This window comes from Crotalus tigris, unplaced genomic scaffold, assembly GCF_016545835.1.
Source record: "Crotalus tigris isolate CLP2741 ecotype Arizona unplaced genomic scaffold, ASM1654583v1 scf7180000019068.10715455, whole genome shotgun sequence".
Taxonomy (NCBI): Eukaryota; Metazoa; Chordata; class Lepidosauria; order Squamata; family Viperidae; genus Crotalus; species Crotalus tigris.
The window spans coordinates 767,849-782,299 of NW_024097358.1; positions in this window are offsets into that span (position 1 = coordinate 767,849).

A 14,451-nucleotide genomic window follows, 5' to 3' on the forward strand; every position below is an offset into this window, starting at 1 on the left:
GTATCTCTTAACAGCTTCAAGTATAAGTGTCTTTTGCACTCTAGGAAATGTTGGAGAATCAAGCCTGAGGCTTTCTACATACCAAGTAGGTATCCTACCACTGGTACAGCGCTCTCTTTCACATGGAGCTTATACTTACACCTTACATGCTCCTGTCCTCAGTTAATTCCTGGTTGCAGGAATTGAGTATGTCTAGTTTAATGAAAAGAAGGACCAAAGGTGATATGACAGCAGTGTTCCAATATTTGAGGGGCTGCCACAAACAAGAGGGGTTCCTATTCTCACCAGAAGGCAGGACAAGAAGCAATAAATGGAAACTAATCAAGGAGAGAAGCAACTTGGAACTAAGGAGAATTTTTCTGACAGTGAGAACAATTAACCAGTGGAATCTGTTGCCTTCAGAAGTTGCGAATGCTCCAACATTGGAAGCTTTTAAGAAGAGATTGGACAGTCACTTGTCTGGAATAGTATAGAGTTTCCTGCTGGAGCAGTAGATTGGACTAGAAGACCTCCAAGATCCCTTCCAACTCTTGTTATTCTGCTAATTGGCTTTTCCATATGTGTACTGATCATGGTTCAAACATCTTGTTTCTGCCATGTCCTCCAAACGTTGCCTTCACCTCATTCCCAGGCCACCCCATAGTTTTAAGTGGCCTTTACTTATACCCGGATTAAAATAGCATCTTTCCTCTTGTTTGGGAACCATCCAAGAACAATCTCAAGATATGGAAAATCTATTGGATTTGATACCCACTGTCAAGGAGGAACTCAACTGGTTGAAGTGACTGGAAATAGAAGTGATGGAAGCAAAGCTGGGAAGAGAAAAGGGGACAGGCAGATTCATGCTGGTACAGTTTTCTGCAGACTCAGAGGTGGTTAGATAGCATTTCACCTTAGCAGTAGGAAAGGTCCACGGTATCTGAGGTTTCCCTGTTATGCTTCTCAGGCATGAGCTACTTGGAGGTTCACCTTCCATAATAGAGTTGGGAATCAGGGACACTGTTTTGCAGGGGTTCCATTCCTACTTGAGCCTGCAATTCCAGTTAATGGTTACGGGGGAAGAATGATTGAGCCCCCGTGCTCTCCAATTTCTCTCCCACATGTAATTCCAAAGGCATATGAAACTACCGTTGAGAGGTCATCCAGCAGTTTGAGAGGAGGTTTCATCAGCATGCTGATGATACTTAATTGTGCATTGCTACTTCGTGATGAGCTGCGCAGGTCTTGGATTTGTGGAGGAGTCTTGGAATTGATGAGTAGGGACTGGTTGGGGGGGGGGAAATGAGAGCAGACTAAAAGCTGGCCAGAAGGAGATGCTTATGTTCGGCAAAAGTCTTGGTCTTCTGGAAACCTCAATCCCCCTCCACCTGACTGACTGCTTTTCTGTTTAAAGCCACTTTGGCTCCACAGCTGATGTTTGGCAGCATATTTTGCTCTGTTTTGCAGCATTTCCCTTTCCCCTTGTCTTTCCTGCACGCCATTCTTTGATCAGGAAGCAAACAGTCAAGATGGAATGTAACAGGAAAGTTGCTTAACCATAAGAGGAGGAACTGCATTTACATTACAATGACCCACTTTCCTTTCCCCGCCTCTCTCTCTCTCTCTCTCTCTCTCTCTCTCTCTCTCTCCAGCGATTCCCCAACTCTTTTAATGAAAAGAATGAAGGATGAAAACTGCCAGCAGCTCCAGCTCTTTTCACGGAGTGTTCGAACATTTAAGTATACAAGTGGGACCTTGCTCTCAGCTGTCTCCATCCAAGAAGCCACTTTCAATCTTTCCACCCTTGTGCAATGCAACTTGCTTGAAAATATTTTTTAAATGCAAAGGGAGGAGGAGGGAGGGAGAAGGAGGAGAGAGGAGGAGGAGGAGGAAGAAGAAGGAGAGAGGAGGAGGAGGAGGAGGAGGAGGAGGAGGAGGAGGAGGAGGAGGAGGAAGAAGAAGAAGAAGAAGAAGAAGAAGAAGAAGAAGAAGAAGAAGAAGAAGAAGAAGAAGAAGAGGAGGAGGAGGAGGAGGAGGAGAAGGAGAAGGAGGAGAAGGAAGAAGAAGAAGAAGAAGAAGAGAAGGAGGAGGAGGAGGAGGAGGAGAAGGAAGAAGAAGAAGAAGAAGAAGAAGAAGAAGAAGAAGAAGAAGAAGAAGAAGAAGAAGAAGAAGAAGAAGAAGAAGAAGAAGAAGAAGAAGAAACAACCTTGGGGGTGGGATTGAATCACCCTAAGAGCCTTGCATAAAACCAGGCAATTTTTCCAACATAATTCTTTCCCAGGACGTCACAAGCATGAAAAATAAGACAGATAAGTTCTCCTTTCCTCTTTGCTAGTGATAAAGCTTACATCCTGCTTGGAAATCAAGAGGGAGCAAAGAACAGTCCCTGGCACTTCCAGAACATGGGGGCCTCGGCCGTACAGCTGCCCCAAAGAATTCTGACTGTGTTGCAATAGTTGTGTGTGACCTACATTTTGGCTCTTTTTAATCTCATCCTCGGCCTGATCTAGCTACGCTGTTTGTTTTTCTTCGGAGAGATGGATGGCAGAGAGCCATTTTGCAACCCCTTTTGGTAAAGTGTGTCTTTTCTCTCCTGCCACTTGCATCGACAAACAGAAAACATGGCTTTTTTGTTGCTTTCTCCTAGTCAGGACAGATCTGAAGGCTGAAGGTTTAGAAGTTTAAAATTGAAGCTCGGGGGTCCTTAAGCAAACAAGCCTTGCTGAGAATGTCATCTCCATTACTGCTGTCTACCAGAATAACAGAGTTGGGAGGAACCTTTGAGGTCTTCTAGTCCAACCCCCTGCTCAAGCAAGAGACCCCTAAACCATTTCAGACAAAGGGCTGTCCAATCTCTTCTTAGCTCTGGGATAGATTTAGAAGTGGCTGGGTAAAAGCTTGGAATTTATACTCCTTGCAGACAGCTGGTCCTTTGCCTTCTTTTAGTGAGTTGTTGAAGCCACTGGTCCATGTCCTCAGGGTCACCTGAGTAGTGCAAATGGGTGTGGAGCCTTCTTGGGACTGCTGAAAGGACTGTGTTGTAGACTGGAGATAGATGATGTCATATCCCTCCCCGTCTGTTGAGAGAAGGTTCTTCAGTTTTGACATAGATGGCCTCTTTGACCCCTCTTTCACGCCAGTGGTCCTCTCTGCCTCCAAGTGGCCTCAACGACTCTCTAAAAGAAGGCAAATGACTAGCGGTCTGAAAGGAATATAAATCCTTCCATTCCTCACCCTCCAGTCAGAGCTGAAAAAGCTTCTTGGATGAGAAGGGAAACATCTTCAAAGAAAAACAAGAAAGTCCAGTTGCCTTGTGAAAAAAACATCTTTGGGACAACCATGACCTGGATGACTGAGAATCTCCATAGACAACCAGATCTAAAGTTCTGATGGTCACACGCACAAATTTCAGCAATATGGTCAGTTGAAGTGTACCCACAGTCACATATCAAAGCATACTGTGGTTTTGCTGAAATTTATTTTGGGTAACAGCAATACCACGCTCTTATTGCCTTCGCGTAACAATGAAATATGGGCGTTTCCAAATCATTTCAAGAAGAAATAAAATTAGGGTGGAATATTCTTTTCACTGCCTGCCTAACAGCACAAGAGACAGCTCCGATCTTACCTCCTCACTTCCCAAATGAGCTGTGGATGAAGTAAGATCTTGTCGTGAATTCCCACCCACAAGAGACCCTTCCTTGAACTGGGATGGAAAGTGGGCCTCTAGGCCAGAGAGACAATGGCTCAGTGGGGCTCTTCGCTCATGGCGTGATATCGCTGGTTAGAGATGTAGGAAATGGTCACTGTAGTTTGTAGACCACGTTTTATGACTTCATGTATTCTCCAAACCTGCTCGCTTACTACTTACTGTATGAGCCAACGGACGCACCTTTAATTAAGAGTTAGAAGGGGAGGTTTTCTAAATCATTTCACAAGCAGTCAAAGGCCAAGCCACCCTGATGTCACTTGGGAGCAAATTCTGTGGGGCAGGAGCTACCACCATAGAGAAGGCTTGGTGTCCCGTTCCCATCAGCTTTTACTGAGGATGAGCAAATAATTAATAAGGCACCATCAGAAATTTTGGGGCATGTTGAGAGACCTAATTATTTGATGTTTATCAGGAGAGAAACAGGTGCTGGGTTTGCAGTTCATACACCGCAGACTGTTTTAACTGCTGCTGCTTCCTTTAATTAAAATTTTCCCTGGGCACTCGGATGGATTTTTTTTTTTTTCTAAATTAGCAGAAATCCTAAAGTGGCAAAATTTTGTACCCAGTTTATAATGGCATGCCATAACATTGAGATTAGGTCTGATGAATGGCTATCAAAGTAGATCAAATGATATGAATGTATATTATTGCATGGAACGATTGTTTAATCAATCAGTCAATGATACTTATTTGATCAATGGCCAGGAAAATGTAAAAGAACGATAAAAAAAATACTTCACTCTGTTTTTCTTTTGTTCTTTTAGATTTTGCTGGAAATCGACTGAATAAATATTATTGATGGATTGAATAGACTAACAGCTAGCAAAATAAATCACAGAAAACAATATTCACTCCCTTACTATGTTAATACCATTGTTTAATTCGATATTAGCCTAAGACCATAATAATAAAGTTTGTTTGCTTACAATTCTTTCAACAAAGGTTACCACAATACCATCGATAACTTTGGTAACTAGCAAAATGAATAAAACAGTAAACTCTTACATCTTAACCCTATCATTGAGATGTTGCCTTTCTCATTAAAATTTGAACCAAAATTATTCAGCTGAAGCTTTTAGTTAGTTAATATACCCATGAATGTATTTAGCTAGGTTTAAATGTTTTAATTTATTTGCATAATAATGAATAATGCATTCTGGATTGGAATCACTATACAGGAGAAGAGGGGAGAAAGTCTAATTTTTAGCCCCTTCTTTAAAAACAAATTCAGAATTTATAGAATAACATAATTGGAAGGAACCTTGAGGATCTTCTAGTCCAACCCACTAGTCAAGTAGAAACCCTACACTATTTCGGACAAATGGCTGTCCAGTCTCTTCTTAAAAACTTCCACTGCTGGAGCATTCACAGCTTCTGGAGGCAGGTTGTTCCACTGGTTAATTGTTCTAACTGTCATGAAATTTCTCCTTACTTCTAGGTGGCTTCTCTCTTTGGTTAGTTTCCATCCGTTGCTTCTTGTCCTGTCTTTAGGTGCTTTGGAGAATGGCTTGACTCCCTCTTCTTTGTGGCAACCCTTGAGATACTGGAAGACTGCTATCCTGTCCCCCCTCGTCCTTCTCTTCATTAAACTAGACATACCCAATTCCACCAACCGTTCCTTATATGTTTTAGCCTCCAGTCCCCTGATCATCTTTGCTGCTCTTCTCTGCACTCTTTCTAGAGTCTCAACATCTTTTTTATATCATGGCGGCCCAAACTGGATGCAATATTCCAAGTGTGGTCTTATCAAGGCACATGAGAATAAGCCTTAAACTCATTTTTAACGTTTTTTTTTCTTTAATAACCCTATGCTAGGGTTTTTTGGAGGGTTTTTTGAACCAAGTACAAATGGGGGGGGGGAATTAGACTTTCTTTCCCCAAACACAATTTGAATTGTACTCTGGATTAGCCTGTGTTTACATCTGTATCAAGACCTGACAGGGATGGGATGGCGCACAGTTGACACATCATCAAGTTAAGCCCAAAGATGGTTGTGGCTGAGCAAAAGCTCTTTCAGCATACATCACAAATCAGGATATATTTTTTTTTTAAAAAAAATGTTTGCATATTGCTTCTAGTGTTTTGTGTATAGTATTTGTCATTTGGGCACTTTGCCAGAATTTTATTGCCAGGACACTGGATCCTTGCCTTCAACAGACAGCATTTGCTAGAGCCTTTTGAGCGAGGGCCAAAAAATCTTAGATCAGTGTTTCTTAGATCAATGTTTCTCAGCCTTGGCAATTTGAAGAGATACAGACTTCAACTCCCAGAATTCCTCAGCCAGCTTGGCTGTGCTGTCTGGGGAATCCTGGGAGTTGAAGTCCATACCTCTTCAAATTTGCAAGGTTAAAAAGCACTGGAAGCTAAAACATACAAAGAATGGTTACAGGGATTGGGTATGGCTCCTCTAATGAAAAGAGTAAGGGGGGCATAAAAACAGTGTTCCAATATTTGAGGGGCTCCTACAAAGGCAAGAGGGTCAAACTATTTTGCAAAGCACCAAAAGGCAAGAGAAGAAACAATGGATGGAAACTGACCAAGGAGAGAAGCCACCTAGAACTAAGGAGAGCAATCAACCAATGGAGCAACTTGCCTTCAGAAGTTGTGGGTGCTCCATCACTGGAGGCTTTCAAGAAGAGACTGGACAACCATTTGTCTGGAATGGTATAGGGCCTCCTGCTTGAGCAGGGGATTGGACTAGAAGACCTCCAAGGTCCCTTCCAACTCTATCTATTATTCTATGTTCTATGATCTAGGGAATAAGTTGCTTACTAAATAATTATTCTCCCAGAGCATTCTCGGTCTGTGATTCCATGACGTCACCAATCCATGCTGAGCGTGCTCATGGATCTGGAAAGCAAAGAGCACAGCTGGGAAACATGAAGCAGCATCTGCCAATCCTGGGTCCTGGGGGTACCAGAACACACAGCAAATGCCAGTCCAAACAACAGCCATGAAACTACTTACAACAGCCTAATGGAACCCTTGGGTGTGAGAAAACAAAATAGCTGCAAGGGAAGAACGGGAGAAGTTCTCAATAGCTACTCTGGAAAGGACATTAGCAGCCTGGCCACCTGCTTGTTGACTTTATATATTTATGTGCTTGAGGGCTGCGTGAGTCATTTTTCATGAAAACACGGGACTTCTGCATAAGGCTTTCCAGACTTCCATCTCAAGGCTGGAAAACATCCTGCTACGTGCAATGAGAAATCGGAGGAGATCAAAGTCTGTTTCCCGATAACCTGAATCCTGTTTCCTGCCCATATGTGAGGATGAGTATGTCAGACCCCACCCCCCCCACCGCAACCCATCACAAATGTCTTCAGTTATCTGCATCTTTTTCTACATCCTGTCGGAATTAATGTTTTTACTGTTTGATTTCTTCCTCGGCTGCTGCTGTACACTAGAGAATTCACCTGGAAGAGGGTTCCAATTGCTTTTACTATACGGAAGTCCATTCTGGGCCTGGGCAACAAAAAATTAGCTACCGGTTCTGCTGAAGTGGTGCAAACCAGTGAATCCCACCACTGGCTCTGTGGTATCCGAAGCAGAACATCCAGGTTCAGTCACAGTTTTGTTCCGTTACAGTATTAACCTTGTGAACTCTCAAGCTTCCTCCTTGCGTTATGTATTCAAGATGGACAGTCATTAATATTTACATGTTACTTATATGTAAGGGTGTAGGTCTATATATAGGTTGTATATAGTATGTTTTAAATGTGTGTTAAGTGAGTAAGGAACACTTGAGAGGAAGCAACTAAATTTCATTTTTTAATGTGTGTTGTTGTGCCCACAGGAAAAAAAAGTGACAATAAAGGTTTATCTAATCTAATCTAATCTTTGGGCTCAATTGGGATCATAAATCAAGGATTATGTGTATTCTATGGATGTAACTTGAGACTTCATAGGGCTTCGTAGAGAGGCAACCCTGAAGGGTGAGCAACGGACTTTGAAACTGCTAGTGTGTCATCACTGGATTCCTCAACACACTTAGTATTTTAACAATATGCTGGGGATGTTTTCGCAGAATGGCTCACAGGGGGCTGACTTTTTTTATCTTCCAAAATGGCTGTCCTCTGAGGTGTGTAGATGGGATGGTGTGACCAACTGCAAGTCATTTATTGGAGTGAACTTGTAAGTTGGCTTCCTGCCATTCAAGGAGTCCTTCAACCAGCTCAGCTAAGTCTTCTTTTTGTTATCTTCTTCTGGGCTCACTTCCAAACAGGTATTTGACTGAAGCTCTTCTCCATATTTATTTTCTTATCTCAGTGAGCCTTTCCATTATCTCAGAGATCAAACTAGAGCTGGGATGGGACAGCCTTCCTTCTCCTTCTTCTTTCCTCCTCCTCCTCCTCCTCCTCCTCCTCCTCCTCCTCCTCCTCCTCCTCCTCCTCCTCCTCCTCCTTCTCTCCTTTGGGGAAACTATAGCCTTATTCTTAAAACAAATTGATCTCTGTTAAAACAAACAAAGAAGATCCACCAGACTCAGCCTCACCAACGCAGAGTGCAGTTCTCGACCATTGGGTGGCTCTTGGCCCCTCCCTCATCTGTAAAGCACAGCCCTCCAAAGGTGGCCATTCCCAGGCTAGAGGAGGTTGTCGGGGTTCCTGCAGCCTGTTTCCTTGATTATTATTATTTTTTTGCCATAAAACTCGAGCAAAAACTATAGTCAGGTGGAGCAGGAATCTGGGCATTTGGAAGAGAGGTGACCATGGAGACACCGGTTTCCATAGACACCATGGTATTACTTCTGCTGCATTTCATGGTGGCCTGCATGTGTAGAGCGCATTGCGTAATACTACAGCAGAAGGACATTCCTTACCCGGTGCCTGCCTCCGCACGGGCTCTGCAGCTCAGTATTTTCAAATAAAGAAAAGGGAATTAGCAGACCGTTGATTCTGATTCTTCAGCCAGCATTGGGAAAGGCTGTGAATGTCTGTGGAATTTTCAACTCTCCTAAGTCCTAGCAGGCCATCCCAACAGCAGGAACAAGATGGAGTTTCCATTCCACCACCCGGATGCTGACCACATTTATTTAAGAAAAACCACAGTTTCTGCTTTAAAAGATAACATGTTTTAAAAGTAAAATAAAATTAACAGAAGAACAAAATTGGAAGGGACCTTGGAGGTCATCTAATCCAACCCCCTACTCAAGCAGAAGACTTCATACCATTTCAGACAAATGGCTGTCCAGTCTCTTCTTAAAAGCCTCCAACGATGAAACACCCACAAATTCTGGAGGCAAACCCTTCCATTGATTAATTGTTCTGTCAGGAAATTTCTCCTTAGTTCTAGGTTGCTTCTCTCCTTGATTAGTTTCCACCCATTGCTTCTTGTCCTGCCTTCAGGCGCTTTGGAGAATAGCTTGACTGCCTCTTCTTTGAGGCAACCCCTGAGATATTGGAAGACTGCTATCATGTCCCCCCTCGTCCTTCTCTTTGTTAAACTAGACATACCCAATTCCAGCAACCATTCACCATATGTTAGATCAGTTGGTGTTCAGTAGGACTCATCCAAGCTCTAAGATCTTTTCTTAAACTTAGTATAATGGGAACATTTCCAACCAACTTTTCACAGGCTAGTGCTAAATTTCAATTGAGGAATGTTTGTCAATTCCTGGCTGCTCTTTTGCATTTGAGATGGTGGTACCTTCTATAGGACTATATTCAATGCCACTTTTGATGTTTTCTCCCTCTTTCTTGTCTTTCTTCCTGGCTTCTTTGCAGCCTTAATGATGTCTCGCAAGTCCATCCTGCAATTATTTTTTTTTTTAAAAAAAATGACATCCAAAGTATCGGAAACCTGGATTCATATCGGGCATGGTTAGAATGCCAAGGAAACCCAAAGCATTCTTTCCCACCATTTTTAAGGCAAGATGTTGGAGCGTTCCAGAAAAACACATGAAGGACAGTTGCAAGGTCTTAAAACAGATACATCAGGCTATCCAAGCTGCAGCCAAGGAGCCAATAGAAGAAAGCAAAGTGGGGGGGAGGGTGGAGAGAAAGATTCTGAAGGAAGGAAGGAAGGAAGGAAGGAAGGAAGGAAGGACGGAAGGAAGGAAGGAAGGAAGGAAGGAAGGAAGGAGTACTCCTTTGACTTAGGAGAAAAAGAAGCATGATTGTAAATCCTTCAATTTCTTATGATGCTAAAAAAAATTCTGGTTGTGGCTTTCTCATCATTCTGGAAAGCACAAAACGGAGATCTTGTACCGGAGCACAAACTATCAAACGGAGGAGAAAGCTATCTGTCTGGCAAAACCTCTGAGCAGAATTTGAGGCCACCAAATGAGGTTTTCTCAGCACGGGGCATCTCTGCCACTGAAAGGATGTCAGAAGATCCATCCTGTGCTTTGCCCCCCCCCCCTTCCCTCCCCTCCCACCACCAATTTGACAGAGCCTCTTTGATGCTGGCTCATTGATTCCACTTCAGAGCTCATTAGGAGCGATTGCTTTCCTTTTAATTTTGTTGGTGCAGTTATTTAATGGAGATAGCTTTTGCTCTGGGACTGCCAATGAGGGCTAGCTGGAGCCATTTTACACAGAAGGAAAATGAGTTACCTGTTTGCAGGTGATGAGCTGGTAGAGCCAACCCATATCCTCCACCTTCTGGGACTCTCTCCAAGACCTATATTGAGGTTAGCTCGGGACCTTTCTGAACATACAGTATGCGTACACTTAATGGACTGACACTTTATATCAAACCGTCATATTTTTTGTTAATTTTACCTTGGTTAGCTCAAAGAATTCACCAGCCAACTTTGAAGCTTACACATCGTTCATGCTGCCAAGGTTGAGGTAGCTGTAGAGGTTAAACCCTAAAGATGCTTTTCCACGAGGCCACTGGACTTTCTTGGAGGACAGACTCTACAGAACTATTATTTAGAATTTCTGATGACACTTAAAAGCATGAAAGCGAGTAAATGAAGACTACTAAGCAACATGTGATTTGTATTCTAAATAGGATCATTGCATTCAGGTTGCAAAAAATAAAGTGACCAGTAGAGGGCAGCATATTTAATGTTGGCATCTCATTCCTTCCATCTGGTGGTTATCTGGATTTTTGCAGCCCTTAAATTAGCAAATTGAAATAAAGAGAGAAGGCAAGGATTTTTTTTTGTTTGTTTTTAATTGAATAGCATGGAAAAAATTAGGGAAAAATCTACTATAACTTTTCTTCCTTTTATGTTGTTTTTGTATTAGGGTTTTTTTGAGGTTGTATGTAAATTTAATGGAACAACATGACATTGGCATGCACGGTACAGTAAATCTTTTAATTGCCAAAAGGTGGTGCTATTTCTTAACTCTTTTATTTAAAAAAAATTATTAAATGAGCAAATTAGAAGGGGAAATTTTCCTGGTTTAGTAATATTGGGAGTGGGTGGAACAGGACTAAGAACTCAAAGAAAGGAAGAACAGAGTCAGCAACTGAGAATTTCCAGGGCAAAACCTATGGTTATTCCAAACCAAAAACCACCACCAAGTCTATATTTGTAACTAGGATGTCTTTTCCAATTTTAGCTGTGGCTAACATGGTTGATTTTCTTTATTTCATATGGAAATATGTGCTGTGGCCACATGAAAAGGAGGCTTCAAAAGTTTTTGGTTTTTTTTGTTGTTGTTTTCAAAATCTGAGACTTTGTCACCAACATCATCGCAAGCGCTTTTGTTTCATTTTTACTTTGTAGTCTCAACGCCCCACTGAAGACGGTTTTTGCATTTTGTCGGTCGATCTAAAATGGAAGTTCTTTATTTCTGTCATAAGCCAATAAACAAATCTTCCCCCTCTACACACACACACACACACACACACACACACAGCTTTATGCTGAGCACTGACTGTGAAACGAGGAGGGTTATTTATTCATGTTTTTGCAAAAGTAATCCTTCACCTCTGTCGGAGTTGAAAAGCAGAACTTGGCACGAAGACACCTCACCTGTTTTCTTCTGTCACTGGATGATAAACAGTCCTCCAGATCCTGCTGCTATGTTCAGGACAAGCCTTTTCAAATGGCATCAAGGTAATATCCATATGCATGCATCATTAAAGCCAGAAAGTATGTCAGCTCCCCAAACAAAAGATGTTCAGTTAAAGAGAACGCAAGTTACGAATGAAGAAAAACATGTTCATACGTTCAGTATTGCAGCTACTAAGATTGTTGGCCGAGCAGGTACAAAGATAGCCAGGGAAAATAGCCTGGGAAAAGGGCCCCTTGTCAATCAACAGAAGTGCTGATTTACCATCAGCTTATCAAGTACTTAGGAGCCGAGGACTTGGCAACAGAAGAAAACAACACCCAATTGCCGATCATCAACACACTAATCAACCAATAGGAAGGCACCATATGAATACTGTGCATAGAACAGCCCAAAGCACAAATTCTGGTAGAGGGAAGTTCCCTAAGGATGGGCTTCAGCACAAATCCAAAAGTTTGCAAGACTAAATCTCTGGTCTCGGTGACCCAGCCAGACTAGATCTTGCGGAACTCAAGTTAGTTGGTTTAACATCTCATCCTTTTCTCATTCTGTCACTGTTGGTATAGACGCAGGGGTAGGTGGTCATCAGATTGAAAAATGATCATCCTACAGAGTGTCTGCATTTGTGTTTTAAATTTGTTCTATTCTGTAAGTCTTCAATTAGTCTTTTCTCTTGGGAATTCTTGACTTATTGTTTATGTTCCATCACCCAAACGCCATTCTTAAATTTCTGCGAAGGAAATTCCGTCACTTTGGATTCTTCTGCCAAGTTCGTGGCTCTCAATTCGAGGTTTATGTTAGTAGCGTCGTGCTTTTGGGGGGGCATGTGGAATATTTAAGAGGCTTTTTACCAATTTCAAGTAGTGATGTATAAATCATAAAAATCTATTAAGAGCTGTGGGACTCTGACTACATTTATTCCAAGAAGTCATTCTTCAAGAGCACAGATTAATTCTAGAATGCACTGTTTAATTCTAGAATAAATAGACTGGATTCCCACCACAGGAACTCGTTATTTGATCTGTTGAATAAGTGATAAGAAATATAACTACCTGCAAGGATGCTCAAATTATCGTTTTAAAATCACAAAGATCAGCTTTATAGATCACATTATGCCAGGGCTGAACGGACCCCTCTTTGGAACAACGTTGAGACCAGACATAAAATCAGATTAAACAGAGATCTCCAATTCTACTTTTCACAGGTATCTGGAGAAGAAGAGGCATTTTGTAGCCATACACAACAACACGTGATATTCCTACGCCTTCTATTGACAGTGATGGGGCTCTTCTGCCATCAGGACCCCCTGTCCTTGCTGCTTATCAAAATGGGCCCCTGGGTTTTCAATTCCTCTTTGATGAATTTGAGGATTGTGACAAATATCCTTTACAGGCCCACAGATCGTTGGTTGCCATTTGTTCTTTCGAATTAAGCCTCCATCTGGCAAGTTTTTTTCCCCGTGAAATCTGTCCCTGCCTTCTGGAATGAAATGTTTAAACAGGCTTCTCATCAACACATTGGTTTGGAAAATAAAGCTGCACCGTCTTAGGGGGTAATATTTAAAAGACCAATAGCAAAGGAAGGAGAAACATACCTCTAGTAAATATCTAGCAGCCAAAGCCATTCATCGATAAACAATTTCCTCTGTTTTCTCTTTCTTTTCCTCTTTCGTTTCTCTTTCTCCTTTTCTCTTTCATTTCTCTCCTTTCTCTTCTGATTCTCTTTCATTTCTCTCATTTTCTCTTTTATTTCTCTCTCTTTCATTTCTCTCCTTTTTTCTTTCTCTCCCATTTCTATCTTTTGTTTCTCTTTTTCTCTTTTATATCTCTCTCTTTTTTCTCTTTTGTTTCTCTCTTTTTTCTTGTTTCTCTTTTTCTCTTTTGTTTCTCTCCCCCCCCACTATCTATTCCCCCCCTGTGTGTGTGTTTGTGTGTGTGTGTGTGTGTGTTGCTGAAACTAGTATTGATGGCTTTTGAGGACCACAGCTGATTGGGCAGTGATTGGACAGGAATTGTCCAAATTGGAAGAGACATCATCAGAAAGGCACAAATCGTTGTAGTCAGTGGTAATTGACTCCAAGTATACAGTATATTATTTGCTTTGAGGGAACAGGTGCTGCTTTATAAATCCCTAGGTTCCATTGCCTCCAAGTTAATCCACTGATACTTCCTAGAGCTCAGGCAAGAGAAGGCATCAGGATCAATCCTGTTTTCCAGCCTTCATTTCTTGAGTTGCGAACAGGCTTGCTGTTTTGCTTCTTCTCCTGCCTTCAGGTGCTTTGGAGAATAGCTTGACTCCCTCTTCTTTGGGGCAGCCCCTGAGATACTGGAAGGCTGCTATCATGTCCCCTCTCGTCCTTCTCTTCATTAAACTAGACATAGCCAATTCCAGCAACCATTCTTCATATGTTTTAGCCTCCAGTCCCATGATCATCTTTGTTGCTCTTCTCTGCACTCTTTCTAGAGTCTCAACATCTTTTTTACATCGTGGTGACCAAAACTGAATGCAGGATTCCAAGTGTGGCCTTGCTTCCCCTTTGACTTTGCTTGACAGGAGGTCGTAAAAGACGGATCCCATGATCCTGGGATGCTGCGACCGTCATAAATATGAGTCAGCTGCCAAGCCTCTGAATTTTGATCACATGACCATGAGGATGCGGCAACGGTTGTGTAAAAAACAGTCATAAATCACTTTTTTGTAAGTTCGAACAGTCACTAAATGAATTGTTGTAAATCAAGGATTACCTTATATGGATATAATCTGTTAAAAATGATTTTGATGGTATAA